This window comes from Lactuca saligna, chromosome 9 (assembly GCF_052625555.1).
Source record: "Lactuca saligna cultivar CGN05327 chromosome 9, ASM5262555v1, whole genome shotgun sequence".
Taxonomy (NCBI): Eukaryota; Viridiplantae; Streptophyta; class Magnoliopsida; order Asterales; family Asteraceae; genus Lactuca; species Lactuca saligna.
Genome location: NC_136425.1, coordinates 179,152,314 through 179,170,145, shown reverse-complemented (window position 1 = coordinate 179,170,145; position 17,832 = coordinate 179,152,314). Strand labels below are relative to the sequence as shown.

Here is a 17,832-nt window from a genome sequence, read left to right as displayed (position 1 = left end):
CCCTATTTGGCACATAGATCTCCTTCTTCCTTTCTTTAGCTAACTTCTTCTTCCATCTCGACATGGTTGAAGCTGATTCGATTTGAGGAAAATTCAACCAAGGAAAATCTTCTTGGCATCCACTGGAACCTTGGCCTCTGCGAAACATTGTCCCTGCAAAACAAAGAATACACAACCCAGAAAACATAGAAAATCATCAAAACATATTACACCTATGTCCCCGACTGGACTCGTCGAGTCCATGAACGACTCGGCGAGTCGCAAGAACTGCATGAGTCAGTCGGCGAGTTTGTCAAAATCCGACCATGAAATCTTAAAATTACTTCAAGGGTATTGTCCAGGGATGTTCCTAAGATGTATTAAAGGAGAAATAACCATCCAAAACATCTTAATTGTTGTAAAATCAAAACCCTAGAAATTCACTATTCCTCAAAATCGGGTATTCTATGAGATTTTTACCCTAGATCATCATCCTTTAACAGAATTAGGAATAAATTCAGTACCTTTTGTGATGGAAATTGAAAAACTTGAAGAAATTTTGAAGAAGTTGAATGCTTGAGACAGATAGCAAGGATGGAGGCGCACGACGAGTGAAGGGGAAAAACTGATTTTTTAGGGTTAAAAGCCTAGTTACCGGCTGTAAATAATTTTTAAATTTATTTTTTTCTATAAATAAAACAACTCGTCGAGTCAGGCTCAGACTCGGCGAGTCTGGTCGCGATTTTTGAAAACCATCTGGAATATTAAGCGACTCGTCGAGTCATGGTTAGACTCGGGGAGTCTCTTGCAAATAATTCAGAAAATTAAATCATTTTGCCATTTGTTTAGAAAAGAAAATTTATTCCACCCCACACTTAGTCCATACGCACTCTCAAGCAGACATGTCCGATGAATTGGAAGATTAAAATCCTAAAAACGAAAAAAATCAAACAAAACTAAAAAGATAAAAGAAAGCAAACTCTAAATGACGGGTTGCCTCCCGCCAAGCGCTTCTTTTTAAGGAGTCGTTAGCTGGACTCCTTCCCATCTACGTCTCGTCATCTTCCAACATCGGGAACACACGCCCAATCTTTTGTGGTTTTTACTTTGTCTTGTAAGCGTGAATCTTCTTTTTGTAAGCTTGTTTCAAGCTTTCTTGCTTCTTTCTCATAGTATCATCCTCAGCTACTTGAAATTCCCTTCTCCTTTTTTTCTTTTTCACCCCATTCTTTTGCACCTTCTCTTGCATTTCCTTTTCCTTAAACTTAATTACTTCATGTTTGGTGAGAACTCGTGCTCTAGGTTTAGTGATGAATGGTGGATCAGCATCATTTCTCCTATCCCTTGCCTTCTCCTCTTTTTCAATGCTTACCTCATCTTCAAGCGGAATTGCATCAAGACATGCTATAAGAACGTGTTGAACTTTAGTGTCCATTTCTCCTTCTGCTGTTTGTTCCTCTAAGGCATGAGGAAAAACATCCATATCCAATACATGCAGAGAACTAACACCATGCAGATCTAAATCGTCCAGGTTTTTGGTAATTTCGACTGGACTCGTTGAGTCTGGGAGAGTGACTTGGCGAGTCGGATCGTATTTTACCATTTCCACTGCGTTTTCTGAGTTGGCTCCTTCCAGCAGCTTTTCTATCTCCTCCAAGTCTTTGTCAATATCTCCATTACCTCCAGAAGGTAGCAAAAACTTGCTTGGATCCTCTTCTTGCAAAAGTGCAAGTTTTTTTTATAGTATCTCATCATCCAAATCGATAAATAAGTGCTCTTCTTTTCCTTCCTCTTCTTGCTTGATCTCTGGTAAAGCTCTAAATATCGCTAACTCGTCTCCTACCCTTAATGTTAGTGTAGACTCACATACATCAATTAAAGCGCATGCGGTGTTTAAAAATGACCTCCCCAAAAGAATCGAAACTTCGGGGTCTTCTTCCATATCAAGCACCACAAAGTCTACTGGAAAGATGAACTTATCAACTTTAATGAGAAGATCCTCGCAAACGCCTCTTGGATGAATTGTTGTCTTGTCAGCCAAATGGATCTTTATGTTTACCGGCCTTGGCTCTGGTAAATTCAGCTTCTTGAAGAAAGAGAAAGGCATCAGGTTGATGCTTGCACCCGAATCGGTCAATGCTTGAGTGACAAGTGCATTTCCAAATTGGCACGAAATTATGATACTCCCCAGATTGCCCTTCTTTTCGGGTAACTCACTCAACATTATTTCTGCGACTTCAGCTAAATCTTTCCTAGCAGCAAAGAGGCCCTTTAGTAAGTTAAAATACTTGGGCGTTTGAAGCATCGTTTCTACAAATGGCACGTTGACTTGTAGGGCTCTAACATGCTCCATAAAAGCTCTATAAGCTGCAAATTTTTCAACAAGCATGGCTCTGATTGGGAATGGCAAAGGGGGATTATATGGCTTTAAGGGAATGGACGTTTTGTCATTAGCGCATGGACTCGTCGAGTCCATTAGAGGGACTTGGCGAGTCTGGTCGGGTTTAGCTGGAGCCGACTCTTCTGTCTTTTCTGTCTTCCTATTGGAGACCCTCTGTGCATGTGTGAAAATTTCTTCACAGCTGGAAGTCACCATACTCACATTCTCCATTCTTGGATTATTTTCGGTGTTACTTGGAAGTTGACCCGGTCTTATTTCGTTCACTTGATGTGCAAGTTGTCCCAGCTGTTTCTCAATGTTGAGAATGGACGCCTGCTGATTCCTTATCATATTTCTAATCTCGTGCATTGCAACATCGTGATCATTGTGTCTCTTTTCGGACACGGCTATGAATCTAGTGAGCATTTCTTCTAAATCGGCTTTCTTTTCCATTACCGGTTCTTCCTTTTGATAAAATCCCCTTTCCTTCTGCTTGTATTTCTCCTCCTTAGCCTTCTTGTATTCTTCGTATGGGAGCCATTCCTTCTTCGGTTTCCGCCAATTCTCGTCGTATCTATCGCCACTTGAGTAGACCACTTAAGCCGTCTTGTTTCCATTTTCATCCAAATCACAATCCTTTGTGAGATGGGGCCCTCTACAATTCGCGCATCCAACTCGAATAGCATGGATTATTTGATCCATTGTTGTCATCCTTCTATCTAGACTATCGAGCTTAGCTATCACCGCTGCCATGCTATCATTTGCCGAGTTCACTACTCCACGACTTACTTCATTTCTCGGATTCTGGTATTCTCTAGAATGCTTAGAGAATTCTTCAATTAACTCCTTGATTACCGGAGGCGACTTTTTAGTGAGCGGGCCTTGTGAATCGAGCAATTGCCTTGTGGTGACGTTGAATCCATCATAGAAAATGGAGACCTCTTGTTGGCTATTAAGGTCATGGTGTGGGCAATTTCTAAGAAAACCTTTGTACCTTTCCCACGCTTCATAAAGAGATTCTTCGGGTTGTTGCTCGAAGTTGGCGATGGCTTTCTTCAACTTAGCTATCTTGGAAGGCGGGCAAAAGCGGTCTATGAATTCTTCTTTCATCTTGGCCCATGTGGTGACCGATCCGGGAGGAAGTGACTTGAGCCAATCCTTTGCAGCACCCTTGAACGTGACTGGGAGCATGCGAAGTAGCTGGGTCTCGCGAGGCACATTTGGTACATTAAAGTAGTCATCCACATCATTTACTTCATCCAAGTGCTTGTAGGCGTCTTCGTGGTCTTTCCCATAAAAAGGAATCTCCTTGAGTTGAGCGAGAAAATGGCCCTTTAGCTCGAAAGTAGCAGTTGCAGGAATTGCGGGCTGCACAAGTCCCGGGCCGGTGTCATCGCGCATCCTTTTCTTCAATTCCCCCATGAGGACTTCATCGATATTAGCCATAGCGGTAGCTAAATCGTCTTCAAACTCGGATTCATGCTCGTATGTGGGTTCTTCTTCTTCCTCGGTCTCGTACTCGGTGTCTTCTTGAATTGGATCTCCGATTGTCAAAGAGGCACTGGATGCTCCTGATTTGCTGCTCCTCTTCTTGCTGAAAATGGACTTGAGGTTTTTGAGTGGTGAGTTCTTTGAAGAAGCGGATTCTCTAACGGTTTTGCCTTTGCTCCTCCTTAGTGTGGATTCCGGGTCTTCAAGAGGAGGGACCAGAGGTGTATCAGATCCTCGGGTCATGAAACAACTGTAAACAAAACAAAAAACGCGTAAAAAGAACAAAAATAAAATACAAAATTAAAATTGCAAACAACGATGTACTCGCCGAGTCGGCACGAGTGCACTCGGCGAGTCCGAGGTAACAACAGAAAAAAAATTTCTAGTTACTTTGAAAACAGATTTTTTTTATTGAAACTTACACTACTTGCTAAATTACCTTTTAATTAACTTTGTGTAAGATAAATCACACACAAAGGATCGATTAAATTAGAATTTAATATTAATTTTAGAACCGTTCCCCGGCAACGGCGCCAAAAACTTGATGTGTGTAAACTCAACTAGTTTTAAACCTCCTTTTAATTATAAAATAAACACACAAAGGTAGTGGACCTATCAATTTTGGTAAAGCTAAATAAGTAGGGTATCGAACACAGAGAACGGTAAATTATTAAAATAAAAACTAATTCTATCTAAATTAATTAATAAGTAAGGGGTTTTCTCTAGTTTTACAAGACTAGAAACTTACTAACTAATACTTAATCTAAAAACTAGAAAAACAAAGAATTAACTAGATTCAATAATGGGAAGGAACTTCTGTTTAGTTCAACTCAAGTGATCCTATGGTTGATTTCAAGGTAATGGTGCAATGGATTAACTCTTTTGTTGGTTACCGATTCAAGTGATTAGATTCACATTCACTACACTAATCCTTAGTGAATAAACTAACTCAAACAGTGATCAGTTGTCTAATTTAATTCAATTCACTAGATTAATTATTCGGGTTAATTTAGACTTACAATAGTTAACTAATTTGGCTTTTAATTAACTTCTTGTTGATGGTCATCACACAAGCTCACACATGAATTTACTTAATTTTCTTATTATTTCTAGTTTCATGTTCATTAATCCTAGACATATAACAAAGTGGCCACATGGCATATGAGGTTGATAATCAAACGATGTTCATGCTATTTAATTACCTTCCTATTAACAGAAAATTAATTATCATTCACACACAAGGTTCTTTAGCAAGTTAAAATAACAAAAATCACCAACATTGAATTAATCCTACCAATAATCAAACCATAGTCTCAATTTTGTATCCCGAAACAGAAGTTTAAGAGTTTTAGCTCATGATTGAAGTAAATAACAGCAAACAAATGAATTCTAATTGTCTAGCCATAATGGAAAACAAAAGATTGAGTAGAATGATGAAATTTGCCTCAAATCTCATTCGGAATTGGATTCTAGCTTGTAACTTCGTTCTCTAAGGTTTCTCTGGTTCTTCAATCGCAGCTAATCTCTCCAGAAGGGTTCCAGAATTTTTTTCTATCGATCTGAGAAGTTATCTTTATATACACGCAACGACTCGTCGAGTCAAGTGCCGACTCGTTGAGTCCATCTCACAATCCATGTATGCGATAAGTCTATGGGTCTTTGAATCTTTATCTTCTCAAATAATCACTTGGACTCGCCGAGTAGACGACCCTACTCGTCGAGTAGGTGTTGTTTTTAGTGTTTTTCTTCTTTGTTCAATTCCCGAGCTCCTAACCGCTTCTCCTACTTCCTTTTGCTTCCGAGCTTCACTTTTGGACTGAAAACATAATTCAAGCACTATTAAGTACCTTTTGTCCATGAAATGAAATAATTTAGCTAATAAATGAATAAAAATCTACACTTCATATGAACTAAATATGCACATATCACTCACCAGGCTCCCAAGCCTGACTCAGGATAAAATAATATTTACCAAAGCATTTCATAAAGAAATGTATTTTCATTATATAATCAAAACTTGGGATGTCATGATCCGATACAGACACAAAAGCATAAACTATAAAACATAGACCTTACACGGTTACATACACTCAGTTTCTTTGTATTACATGTAGTGGTGCGAGAGCATAAGCTGAAGAACTTGTGAAGATGTTTTTGTTTATAGACCAGTAGTTGTATGTAACCGTGTAAGGTCTATGTTATATTGTTTATGCTTTTGTGTCTGTATCGGAACATGACATCCCAAGTTTTGATTATACAATGAAAATACATTTCTTTATGAAATGCTTTGGTAAATATTATTTTATCATATTTTGTTTTTGAGAACAAATTCCGCAACATTTTTAAATCAAAATGATTTACTCTAAATTTTTTTTAAAAGCATAAACGAAACCGGTCTTTTCTGGCCGAGATTTTAGGGATGTCACACGATATATGCGTAGCTTGTGGCGGACCCTATCCTACAAGAGATTATGAATATCAGAGAGCTCGAGTAGGTTATCAAGGTGGAGAAACGAAAGAATATCAACAACTAAAGCAAGATCTCTACCAAGTAGAAAGAGCACAATCTGAGAAGATAACTGCTTTTGAGTCCTTGTGTAACATCCCAAAATTTAAGGCCAAAAATTTCATTTTTGAATAAGTTATTATGAAACCATAAGTAATAAAACATCCATAATAACATCTCATGTCAAAACCAAAGTGTCAATAGTCAAACATGTTATCATGAAATAATATCAGAGTGTAATCCCAAAGATCTCATGTGCGGAAGACATACTGTGATGCACTGCGATCAAGCCGACTTCTTTCCCTTGAAAACGAGTACCTGAAACCAAAACTGAAAACCATAAGCACAAATCTTTGTGAGTTCCCCCATCATACCTCACACCATACAATCATATATACTGTCGGGCAATTCTAGGGTGCCCGACCTACCCATGTCAAGCCATTCTGGGGTGCTGACCTATCCATGTCAAGCCATTTTGGGGTGCTGACCTACCCGTGTCAGGCCATTTTGGGGTACTTGCCTGCCCACCGGTCTATCTCACCCGGCCACAGGGACTATTTCACCCCTACCACTATCACATAATAACATATCATAATCATGTTGTTAGACATATCTGGGTTGTCCGACCTACCCTTCGGTCCTAACGACCGAATCGGGGGACTATTCCCATTCTACTACCACTATCACATATCACATATCATACTGGAACATAGAACACAATAGGTAGTAGCAAAACAGACAATTATCATAAAGACAATCATCTTAACTATGATCAACTACTAGTGAGTCGACATTGGTGCCTTAGGGCTCGTTTGATAGTTGCTAACTGGATTAGAGCTGACCGAGTTAGAAGTTGACTGGGTTAGAAGTTCTGACTAAGTTAACTTCTGACTGAAACTTGCTTTTTGATTTTGCATCTGACTTACTATATAAAATGACTATATTACCCTCAGAGTAGATAATTTAATAACACATCATCAGTTGCAAGAATAAATTCCAAAGAATGATGTTCTAAAAATAGATAATTAAATAACCAAAAACAAATTACTTTTATTTTCTTGTCAAACAAAACATGAGGTGTATGATTGAAAATTGGATACTAGATTCATAAGATATTAACATCTCTCAAAGGCCAAATTTAATCCTAATGAGTTGAGAAATGCAAAACTCTGATATAAATCTAGACAAAACCTCATAGGGGCCTTACCCTAAGCCCATCAATATATTCCAGTCCATATGATTATTCTTGGATGGCCTATTAATAACCCAATCATCAAGGCCCAACAGAAAGGCACAACAATAAACCCAATTGAAATTAGGGTTTCACAAAAAATGATAATTAGGGTTAAGTGTTTCTCACTTAACCCATTAAGGACTTAATCCATTAAGTCCATCACTCTTCTAAATAAATCATATGCTGTGATTGGGCTTAATACATAATTCCATTCCAATGGCCCAAAAGTGGGTCTCGATAAGTCAAAGCCCATAAATCCAATGTGGTTGGTATTTTAGAGGTAACCCACTAAGCTTTCGGGCTTACAGTTTTCAGTGTATTGTTTCAGGTACTTCAGGAGATCGTGGCAAGGCGAAGGCGTGATCGTACCGCTCCTTATGTTTTATGTAATTATGATGTGGTTCTGGGAAATACTTTGATAATAAATGAATTGAAAACCTTTTTGTAATGAATTAATGAATATGGGTTATTTTTGAAAAGTTTAAATTGGTTGAAATTTTTTGGATGTTACATTAGGCGGAGGCTAGACCGGTGATTCGAGTTCGAGGTTATCCGAGTTCTTACGAGGTGAATCTTCTCACTATACATACCTAGAGTGGTAATCTGAGCTATGTGACCGGAGGGTCTTATGTGTTTATATCGAGTATTGTGATATCATGCATTATGTCTTTGTGATCTATGTTGTGTCTTATTCTGAGCTTACTGAGTTAGTACCGGAGGGTCCACCCGAGCTGTGGGACCAGAGGGTCCCACTGAGACATATTGACCAGAGGGTCTTATTGAGTTATAGCATCGGGTGGCTAATGAGCTGTGTGTGGTATTTTGGGTAACTCACTAAGCTTTGTGCTTACCGTGTTATGTGTTATGTGTTTCAGGTACTTCTCAGGATCATGGGAAGGCACCAGCTTGATTGTACACACAATTGAGTTGGAGATATGTTTTTTTGGAGGATCCTGGATTTGTGATAAACAATTTTGAAATATGTGTTGATAAATTGATACTTGTGATTCTTGAGAAAATGTGACATGTGTTTTTATTATGTTTAAAAATGAAAATTTTAGTTTGAAAATTTACGGTGTTACACTTTTCCTCCTTAACACCAATTCATTCATGAACATCGATTTTGTCATCTTCATTTGAATCCCCAACTATTTGAATTGCCCCAAGCGATGTAGAGTCTTCATCATCCTTTGTAGCAAAACCCCAAATTAGCTCCCAACTGGAACTCAGGTTATCCACCACCACTCGTGACATTGATATACCCGGTGGAGGAGCAAGTAATGGCGGCCGTATACCCTTGATTCAACTTTGACCCTCCACATGATGTTTTTCATGAGATTTACATGCACCATCATAATCGAAGATCGGAGAGTTCTCGACATTAACTAAGCCAACACCAATTCCCAATTGCAAACCAATTACACATTTTACCTCATTAATTCCCCATTCATTGATATCATCATCACATTCTTCAACCTCGTCTATCCGCAAAACCCTAGCGTCTTCTGGCTGTGGTAACCTAGAGCACTCTGATTCCAGCGGCTCACTGATAATTTCACTCTCTCTTTTCCAGTTCGTTTTCTTCGATTGGTTCTTCTTGTTCAATATACAAAATCATATAAGGGTGTATTAAAACAGAAAAATGAGAGTTCATTTTTTTAAAGTACAAAAAGAAAATATTGTATGACTTTTTAAAACAAACAAGATAAGTTTGATATGCTAATATGATATTAACCCAAAAAATATATATGCATATCGGGTTGCACACAAAGTATAATCTAAAGTGAGAATAATAAATAAATGATGAGTTTATTATTCACCATAGTTGGATGGCTTGATTGGAAATTTTGAAAAAGCAGTACTTAATTTTCAATTAGACATATTTAACTATGACTAGATGATTATCTATTTAATTATAGATAACTACGTCACTAATTAAAATGTTTGGTTGGCAGAGAAGTTTGGCATTAGAGTTTGTCTATTTAAGGCAACCATTTTGGCGTCCCTCTCCTTACCACTTAGTTAACATGAAATTTCCCCTCATACCTCTCTTACTATGTGTTTAGAAAGCCATCATAATCTAATAGTGGTGAGCAAAATCGAACCCGAAAATTGAAAAACCGACAAAACTGAAACCAACTTCGAAACCAACGTTTGCGTTTGAGATTTTCAAAAACCCAAAATTTCAGTTTGGGATGGTTTCATAAATTTAAGAAACTAATAAAAACTGAACTGAACCAAAGTATATTAAATATATAGTAAACATGTTTTATACATATCTCATCTTATTTCATATCTCATATACTAATAAAAGAATAGTTTTTTTTTGCCATACGTCATCATATTAAACATCTCAATTAATATAATGACACTTGTTAATATATTAATTATCTATTTTAAATTTAGTAGACTTCCTGATTAATGGTGATACCTGTCAATCTATCTATTTTCCATTTTATATTTTATATTTTATATTACTTTTTTCATTAATTCACAAATAAAAAATATCAAATATATATTGAAAATTAATTTCATATATTTATTTAAATTAATGATTATAATTTTACATAACTAATAACAATATCTTTTAATTAATAGTTTATTTTAAAAAATTAATTAATAATTTTAAGTTTTTATATGAAAATTTAATTAATTTTATAACTAGGGTTTCCACGGTTTATAAACTTGATATTATATATATATATATATATATATATATATATATATATATATATATATATATATATATATATATATATATATATATATATATTCTTAGAAATAAGAACACAAGCAATGTTTTGGTGGCTTGCTAGGTTGTTATCTCTTATACAAAATAGACCTAGGTTCCATTCTCATTGAGTGTTGTTGACATTTTTATTTTTCTAGAATCTTAGCTTATCACACATTGACGTTGGGGTGAAACTCCACGCTAAACATTGTATAAATGACAGTTTAACCAATATATTTTAAATATCAATAAGAGCTAAACATTGTATAAATGACAGGTTAACCAATATATTTTAAATATCAATAAGAGTTGTCACATATCGAAGCTGTGAGAAACTCGCCCAAATATCTATTTCTATATCGTTGGATTTGGTTAAATCCTAACCTAATAATTTCATGGTTAGTAGCAGTTTTAAAACTAAACTGAGAAAAACCAAAAACCTAGAACCGAAACCGATATGTTTGAGTTTGAAAATAAAATAACGTTACTTTGCGGTTTGGATTTGGTATTAGGCAAAAACCGATCAAAATGACCTGTGTTCACCCACTAAATTCAACAATTTGATCTTTTAGTTTGGACATTCGTATGAAATTGTGTAAGACGTATTAATGCATTATTGTCTTGTATATTGTTTTATTGTATTGGACCAATACTTGGTAGATATACTCTCAAACCTCGGTTCAACTGCCTAGTTGTGACTATATCGTATTTAATCTCGTTTGAATGAAATAAATTCTTTATTAAGATTTTTTAAACGTTATTAACATAGAAGCATACATGCATGTATACTACTATATTTAGAGAGTTTACTTTTTCTTGATTAACATTTTTTAAACGTTATTAACATTTTTGAGCGTTTATTTTTTTTAGATTAACATTTGTTGAAATTTAATTTCAGATTATTCAAATGCTTGTTTAAACATCAAATCAATGTTGCATCATTTTAATCCGTTAAAACACATAATTAACGTTTGAATATTAAGCATCACCCAATGCTGTTATTATCAACCAATCGATTAGTATTTGAAATTAGGGAACAACTCGTTTCTTTTTACTATTTTATAAATCTGCTTTTGCTTTCTTGATTTCGCGACAATCTTTTTATATCAAAATGCGTTCACTGTTATCAACCTATACAAATACAATAGGAAATATCTAATATGATTGCATGGTGTTTAATTGTATATAGTTTATTCAGATTAATGGGTTACTCTTTGCCTTTAGAATACGTATAGTTCCACAAAATATGGTATTTTGGTGCATTAGACCATAAAATTCACAAAATAAAAACATGCTTTTGATGAATCCAATGATTTATATAATGTGAATAAAATAAAATACGAATAAAAGTTTTTTTTATTTATGCTATGTTATAATTTTTGTTGCTTTTGAGAAGAATTAATGCATCCAACAATATAACATGTTAAATTGATAAAAATATATATATTTAAAAGTAAGTATAAAGTTCTTTTAGTTTTTAATATTAAAAAAGGAAAAAAAAAACTTAAAAAAGAAAACTTTTTTTAGGCAATATGATATTTTAGTGTTAGGATTGTAAACAAAAAACTTATACCAAAAGCTATTTAAGTGTTTTTTTTTTTTTTTTTTTTTTTTTTTTTTTGGTGCGTGTGTGTTTTTTTATCCAATTTTACCAATGTTTTAAAAACCAGTTCGGTCAAACCAATTGTTTGGATTGGGAATTGAAGAAATAGTAGTTCAACTAGCACCGGATTTATGTTTATTTCTAGACAGAAATGAACTTGTTGGTTTTTATAATAAAATTTTTTTTTTGGACATCGGGATCGGACAAGACTAGACCGAGAACGACGTGGACCAGTTATATTATATTAGGTCCGGTTCTCAGTTCTTTGAATCATGCAAAATCGTTCCGAGTACAAAACCGGGTAGGTTCCGTCCAACATTTTTTTTTTGTTTTAAAGTAATAGACAAAACTAACCTTGACAAGGCTTCAATGTGTTATACCATATGCAACTAAAGTTGTATTGGTCCAATAAGTACAAGAATCGAAAAATCCAGACCTAGACTTGGACGTAGTAAGCCTACACAGATTCGGTCTATTGTCCACCAATTTCTGTCTCACGTTCAAATGCTTAAACCTAATTAAATCGGTTAAATTGAATAAAAACATATAAAAATAAAACGATTTTGCATAACAAATTTTGATGATCATTTCATATCTATTTAAATTTCTCATAAATTAAATTACAACACATGATAAATGTTATAAAGTTTTCTGATTTATATATTCATGTAAAATTATATTTCGCATCGATATACAATTTATTTTCTTTTTAATGTATGTAGATTAATGAATTTTTTTTATGCTTGAATTTATTTTTATATGTTATTTTAATATTTGAACTTGTATATATACATAAAAACAAAAATGATAACAAAATATAAAACTTCCAAATAGAATTGATCCGACGCTCGGACCGGAACCAATTGCTATATTGGTTCAAGTGAAAAACAAAATTTTAAAGGGTAAATTACACGAATGGTCCTTATGGTTTCGGGTAATTTGCGTGGTTGGTTCCTAGAAAGAATTTTTTAGTCGTACCATCCTTATTATATGTTTTTTTATCACGCGTTTGGTCCTTATTAAACATAAAGGACAATTTTACCCTTTCAATTTAATATTCAGATTTTAATTTTTTATTTAGAAAAGGTATTTGTTAAAACAATTCATACTGGGAATCTGCACCTTGCATCTCATATCCTCACCTCCTCACTCTCGAGTTTGCCTCCCTGACCCTCCTCACCGACGCCTTGAACTCCTCATTCTCATATCTTCAATGGCAAGCTGCCTTTGATTCCTCTCCTTTTCCAACTCTCACTTCATCGGTGATCGAACCCCAAAATAACCCCTTTGTGACCTAAATATCACTGCAAGCCTGCGATTCACCACAATGTTGTTGTCGCCTACCCCATCGTCAACGTCAAGCAACATCCACTAACCACTATTATCCATAAATCGTCTATCGACCTCTCTCTACTCCGTCGATGTACTCTGCCGCTCTCTATTTCACCGGTAAACAAACATCAATGGGTAATTTGCAATAATCGAGTATTTATTACTGGTTATTCGATAATCTTGCTATTGACAAATCGATTGTCAATGTTTGTGTACTGATCTGGTTTCAGGTTCTGGGGATGACCTGAGATAAGTTCCTTTTAATTGCAAAATCAGCTTTGCGTATGTTTTATCTTCGGTTTAAAATGAAGCTTTGGTGTCGTATCTGGTTTTTAGAGATCACATATTCTTGACTGCCAAAAACGACTTCAGCAAGTATGCAATATAGTGAATTTGGAGTAAATGTAATGAATTTGTAGGTAGGTTTTTGCAAACTAGAATTCGGTGGTGGGTGGAGCAAATACTATTGAATCAGGAATATGGTAGATGATAATACGGTTTATAGGGTTGCGAATTAGGATTTTGTATGTGAGAATTAGAAAATTGGAAAGGGGTTGTATATGAAAATAGGAATCAAAATCACTCTTTAGCTTTATATGGTATCTAAATTTTGTTTTGTTGGTTTTGCTAACAAGAACTGATGTATGATAGCTGAATAAGAGGTTGTTGGTGTTTGCTGGAGTGATTACAAGATACAGAGGTCTGTATCAAAAAATTTCGATGTCAATGAAAGAAAAACATAAATTTCTGGTTTCAACTTTTTAAGAAAGGATCGTCATAAGTTAGGTAGTAGTGGTGGAGGAGACCGACAGTGGTGTAGTAAATGATACCGAAAGCGGTGACGGTGTTGCAGGTGTCGACGATGACTAGGTGGAGTGACTATTGAGATGGTGGGATTGGGTTCTCATTTTATTAATGTTTTTTAATTTTAATTTAATAATAAAATCTGATTAAAATATCAAGAAGGGTAATATGGTCATTTCAAGTAAAAAAAGAACTAAATCCGAAACAAAAACAAATTGTAGGGATGGCCCGAGTTAAAAAAATTTTCTAGGGACCAACCACGCAGATTACCCCAAACCATAAGAACTATTAATTTACCCAATTTTAAAACAATGAACTTTACACAATTAAAAACTAACTATTTTACCGAAACACTTTTACACAGATAAAACATATTCTTTTCAACTATCAACTATTCAGTTCTTCTAACTACTAGTTAATTTCGTATTCTACAAAATAATATTTAACGGTTTACTTAGCTAAACAAAAAAACCAATAATCCATTAACACCTCCTAAGACGATATTAAACCAAAATAAAATGTTATTCTATATAAGGCATACACTAATCCGACATTTAAAAAAAAGTTATTCTATACACTTTAACATCACTTGGGTCCAGCTTTAAGGTTTTTTAAACATCGACGTATATAATAATTGATTTTCTTTGTATTTACTCTTCTTGAAAAACAAATTTGAAAACAACGTAATCCAAAACGTGTTGGTCCAAATCATTTTAAAACGAATTAACAACCGATGTAATAATTATATTCGATTTCATGTAATAGTAGAATGTAACATTGTCACAAATTGTAAATTCATTAAGAATGTTGCATATCAAATATTAAATACTTGACATTTTCGTCATGAAAATACATTAATTCAAGAAACCAAGATTGAATTTCACAAGAAATGCTTCTTTAGACTTTGAATCGAGTCGATGATCAATCGATATGAGTTTTAAATCGATGATCATGAAACTTGCAATTAGATCAAAAGTAAAAGCTTGAAAACATTAAGAGCTTGTATCGAACATGAAATACTTTTGTATTTACATAAAACTACTTTGGGTTTTACTTTTACCCAATGCCGCCATCTGGATGTGACGATTACTGTACTTACTCCGTTTCCGCCGCCGATGATGGCGGTTTCCGGCAGAATTGAAAATTATTTACACGATGATTCCTCTTTTCCACCACGAAATGCCCCAATAAACCCACCGTCTCCACCAGATTCTCGCTGCAGAGAAACTCATTGCTACTCACTCTCTCCATTTCTCTATCAAACTCATGAACAAACACATGGGTTTTGTCGGCGCCGGAGGTTTTGCTCCGGGCGAGTACGCCGGCGGTGAATATAGCCGACAGTCTTCCAGGTGCTTTTGGGAAATACCCACGTGGGCCGTCGATCAGAATGGCGTCCCAAGCGACGTCGTATACGTGATTTGGTAAGTCATTAATGGCTAATTTACATTCGGAGAAGAGGAGGTTCTGTACAGGCTTACACTCATTCCGGCGTTCCGATTTCGAATACTCGATCAATTCGTGTAGATCGCTCACTTTGGTTGTGAATTGAACGTCGTAAGCTTCGATCCCTGGGTTTTTCTCTTCGAGTTTTGAAATGAAGTAAGCGCTCTCGTCGACGAATGTCGTCCGGCCGTTGATGTTAAGGGCGTGCCAGAGGAGGGTTTCGTGGGTGAGACCGAAAACAAGTAGGTTGCAGGGGGTGGAGCAGCGGCGGAGGACGGAAGCTATGGAGTTGAGTTCAGCAGAAGACATACGCGATGGGTTTGTGGAGTTTGATGTGGTTCCGGCATAGTGGAGGAGGGCGTCGAATACGGGTTTGGGTAAGGGGGGTGAGGAAGCGGCGGCAGTGGCGGAGGAAGCGGTGGTTCTGGAGTAAGGAAGTGTAGTGAAGAGGGAAAATGTGAAGGCGAATGATAGAAGGGAGAGAAGAGTGAAAAGCCAGAGACGGTGGTGAGGATGAGGAGCTCCACCAGCACCACCGACACTGCCACCGGTACCAGCTTGCTTTTGGATGGAAGGGTGGAGGAGGATAAACTTGGTGGTGGGCTTCATCGGAAATGTAGAGAGAGAAAGTTGTAAGAGAGAATTGATTTATATCGGGGGGAGTGGAGAGAAATTTAAGGTGACAGAGAGTGGGGGCTCAAATCACGAGGGTATTATACCCCAAAATCCCTAATTTTAGTTGTGGGACCTACGAGTAGCAACACGGCACCGTTTCTTGTGTAACCGGACCTTATTTTACAATTTACGGCTCTGTTTGTTACCGTCTGACTGGGACCGAGTCAGCGATTTGGGCTGACTCCGTCAGACAAGATGTGTTTGATAGTAGCTTTCTCAATCAGAAGGTCTGGCCCATATCACTTTTTCGCTCAGACTTTGTAATATAGCTGACTGGAAAAATTACGCTCATACCCTCTATTTGCTTTCTTCCCATCGTAACCTAAAAGAGATACCAACAAGGAAAATTGGCGGCCAACATCCACAACTCTCCATCGGCTCTCCATCGACAACTCCCTTCCTCAGTCTGACTATCGACCAGAAAGATCATCCCTCCGTTCGAGCTCCAGCAAGCAAGCATCGATTTCTGCACCAATAGTTCCCATTCTGATCAGGTAAGCATCAATTTTTCTTTCCTCTTCTCATGAATACTTCCGATTTCTGCCATCATGGACTAGGAAGCATCGATTTCTGCATCAATAGTTCCGATTTCTGCCATTGTTTCTCTAAAACCTTCGATTTTTACTTCTTGATTTTTGCTATTTCAATTGTTGTTGTTTCGTTTTTTGCATCTATTTTGCTATTCAAAGTTATTTTGCTGTTGAGAATAGTTAAAAGGTTTGAATTTTCAATTGATTTGTTCCAAGTGATTTGTTGTTCACTTCACAGTATGATATTGAATGTGCTTTGCTGATTTTATTCATACCTGGACACATACATATGTATGTTCAAGTGATTAACAATGATTAACAATGATTAACAAAGATGCCTTTGTTGATGCCAATATCAGAGTATCATCTATGGTCTGCAAATCAATAATTTGAGGGTAAAAATGTCATTCTACTTACTGATGAACATATTGTATTTCATTGATTGTAGGGTTTGAAAATCACAAAAGAGCAGTGATTTTGAGATGAGTGCACAATATTCATTCAAGAAATCAATTTGGCAGAATTTATTGTATTTCTAGTATGTTTTATGGACTCAAGATGACGGTATTGCTTTGTGAGATGTAAACTTGTGATGTTTGGTTATATTATTTGGTGTGGATTTATTATTATTATTATTATTATTATTATTATTATTATTATTATTATATTGCATAAAAATGAATAGCATAGGGTAAAATGGTCATTTTGTATCAATCAGCACGTTTAGTCAGATGTACAATCAAACAACATGATTTCTTAATCAGTCAGAAATTCTTACTCAGACAGATCTTTCTGAATCAGCACTTTCTCATTCAGTAACTATCAAACGGGGCCTACATCTCTTTTTACCCAAACTTGCTGTTTGGATAAACGGACGAGTTATCCAAAGGCCAAAGCACAGGCCATAAGTTACTTTGCTATTTATTTTTCAAAAAATTATTAGGGTTTGAGAAATGGTTTCATGTTTATCTTGGTTATAATGCTGGTGGGTATGGTAACATTAAAATTTTGTCTATTTTATATGCCCATATCATAATATATCTTTACTACATGAAGATTGACACACTATTCACATGTTATAACATTTGTTAAGAGAAAGAAAAAAAAGATAGAAGAAGTCT

General features: G+C 35.8%; 1 long non-coding RNA gene, 1 other non-coding gene and 1 pseudogene across 2 annotated transcripts; 2 read left to right on the top strand and 1 right to left on the bottom strand.

Moving 5' to 3' along the window:
* Positions 1–3,314: 3,314 nt before the first annotated feature.
* LOC145019107 (small nucleolar RNA R71) lies at positions 3,315–3,421 on the top strand. Its single transcript, XR_013667426.1, has one exon. It is a non-coding gene; the product is annotated as a small nucleolar RNA R71 (small nucleolar RNA).
* Positions 3,422–14,879: 11,458 nt separating this feature from the next.
* On the bottom strand, positions 14,880–16,179 carry LOC145018027 (protein IRX15-LIKE pseudogene; annotated as a pseudogene).
* A 158-nt stretch (positions 16,180–16,337) lies between these two features.
* LOC145018028 (uncharacterized) lies at positions 16,338–17,370 on the top strand. Its single transcript, XR_013666793.1, has 2 exons — positions 16,338–16,675; positions 17,160–17,370. It is a non-coding gene; the product is annotated as an uncharacterized LOC145018028 (long non-coding RNA).
* Positions 17,371–17,832: the final 462 nt, after the last annotated feature.